Here is a 2,469-nt window from a genome sequence, read left to right as displayed (position 1 = left end):
CATAGAGGGAGATTGGTACCTTTCCTGGCTAGCTCATCGGCCCTGTGTCCCGGAACCCATATGAGGCTAACAATGAACACGGCGCTTATATCGTTTAGAGCTGCGAGACATTCCTGCGCAACCTTCGATTTCAGCATTACCATGTTCATTGGTTTAATGGCCGCCTGGCTATCCGAGAAGATATTAATCGTAGTCCCCGTTACGACATGCGTACTAAGGTACACAGCCACCTCCTTTCTAGTAAAACCTTCTGCCTGATAAACACTGCAGTGGTCTGGAGTTCGGACGGATAACTCCAGTCCTAGTTCCTTGGAGAAAACTCCGTAGCCAACCCTATTGTCTAGCTTGGATCCATTCCTATAAAAATTCAGTTCCCTCCTTCTCCAAAGCCTTGATGTTTGCCACTCATTTCTTGCCGGGATGCTCGTCTTAAAGAGCCTATCGAAGGTTGGTTTAGGGGCGGAGTAGTCCACTTCTTGGTTGTGACTACCCAGAGTGTGAAGTATAGAGGCGTGACCGAACCGCCGATCCTTCCATAGCGCCATGCTTTTTAGTCTGAGCGCAAAATCGGCTGAAGCGAGTTTTCCCACCAGGTTTATTGCGGACAGATTGGTTACCACCTCTAGCGCTTTGTTTGGGGTGGTCCTTAAGGCACCTGAAATGCATAAAAACGCTGTTCTTTGGACCTTACTTAATAATTTTAGCTAACTTGCCTTTTGAGTTGCTGGCCACCATACAAGTATTCCTGTAATAATATTGGCCTGACCATCGAGGTGAAAAGCCAATGTACGAGATGTTAGGCCCCACTTGATTCCTACCGCTCGTTTCCAAGTGTATAAAGCAACGTTGGCCTTCTTTACTCTTTCCTCTATATTTAATTTCCACGTGAGTTTCCTGTCTAATATTTGTCCTAAATACTTACCATTCTCTTTCAAAGGCATCTCCACACCCACAAAGAATAGCGGGGAGACTATGGGAAGTCTGTGCTTCCTTGTAAAGAGAATTTCTTCTGTTTCTCAGGCTTTATTCCGAGCCCCTTCTCTCTGTCCAGTTTCTCAGCGTGGCCATGATAGAGCGCAATATGTCCATTAGGGTATTTGCGTTTAACGGTAATTGCCAGGTCGTCAGCATATGCAGTGACGTGGCAACCCCCCTCCCCTCTCTAGTGTCGTCAGCAGAGAGTTTACTGCCAAATTCCAGAAAAGAGGGGAGAGAGCCCCTCCCTGAGGAGTGCCTCTACAGACCTCTCTGCTTATTGTGGTGTTGCCAAGCTTAGCCGTTATCTTCCTGCTGACAAGTATAGACTCAATCAGCGTCGCTACGCTCTGGTTAACTCCAAGCTCTTCTAAGGCAGCTGTTATGGCGCTTGCATTAATGTTGTTGAAGGCATCTTCTATATCTACAAAGGCAAACAGAGCCTACTTTTTATCTGATCAACTTTTTTCCACCAACCCGAGGAGCGAGTGCAAGGCGGTTTCCGTAGATTTGCCTTTCGTATAGGTATGCTGCGCTGGGGAAAGCCTACCAGTTAGTATCACCCCCCGAACATACTGATCCACTATCCTCTCTTATTTTGAGCAGGAAAGACGTACGACTGATGGGTCTGAAGTCCTTGGGGTTGATGTAGGAGGACCTACCTGCCTTGGGTTAGAAGGAGACTTTTGTCTCTCTCCAGCCCAGCGGAATATAGCCCAGCTTGTTATAATAACCGCAATGAACGGAGAGATAATACCCCGTGGTTGCTGCAGTTCTACCGGGTATATGCCGGCAAGTCCCGGGGACTTGTAGGGAGCAAAAGTCTTACTGGCCCATTCCATTTTCGCCTTAGTAATCAGTCGATCTCCTAGATCAGATAGCCTACCGTCATTTGTGGGGTCGTTAAGTTCTACCGGCTTGCTTCCTGGGAAGTGTGTGTCCAGGAAGAGACCTAAATATTCCTCGCTCGTCGTAGTGCATGATTGCCCTTGACCCTTGAGATATCCAAGGTTGCATGGCGACTTTGCAAGAATTTTTCTTAATCTGGAAACCCTTCTTCACCACTACTGCGCAGGCCGGACTTGTCGCTCTCCTCGTTAAGGTCCAAGTCCGGCTCGTCGCTGCAGTAGATTCAAATGGTTGCGTCAACAAACCCGAATCTAACTATCCAATCCCTGTGCGCCAAAGGGGCAAGCGATTCGGCGTCGAGGATCAGCAACACCTGCCATCTGTTCACTATCGGCGCTTCGATCTTCCCCAACTTGCAATTGTGTGTTGGCAGGTCCTTGTTGCAGGATCTAAAGATCCGCTCTAAATTTTCAGGCTCGGCCAGTTTAGCCGCAATACAAACCCGAGCCCTAGGTCTGCTAGAAATCTCTTCCTTGTTGACGGTCTGGAGTTTTTGTCCCAGCCAAACCTCACCTACCTTGCCGACGGCCAACCTGTCGAGCTGGGCTGACCTATCGTCCTCGCAAGCGATGAGCTTTGCTCTAG

Source organism: Rhagoletis pomonella, unplaced genomic scaffold (genome assembly GCF_013731165.1).
Source record: "Rhagoletis pomonella isolate Grant_MI unplaced genomic scaffold, Rhpom_1.0 Rhpom_scaffold_00009, whole genome shotgun sequence".
Taxonomy (NCBI): Eukaryota; Metazoa; Arthropoda; class Insecta; order Diptera; family Tephritidae; genus Rhagoletis; species Rhagoletis pomonella.
The sequence above is the reverse complement of the archived record's forward strand: the minus strand, read 5'-3'. Positions refer to the sequence as shown.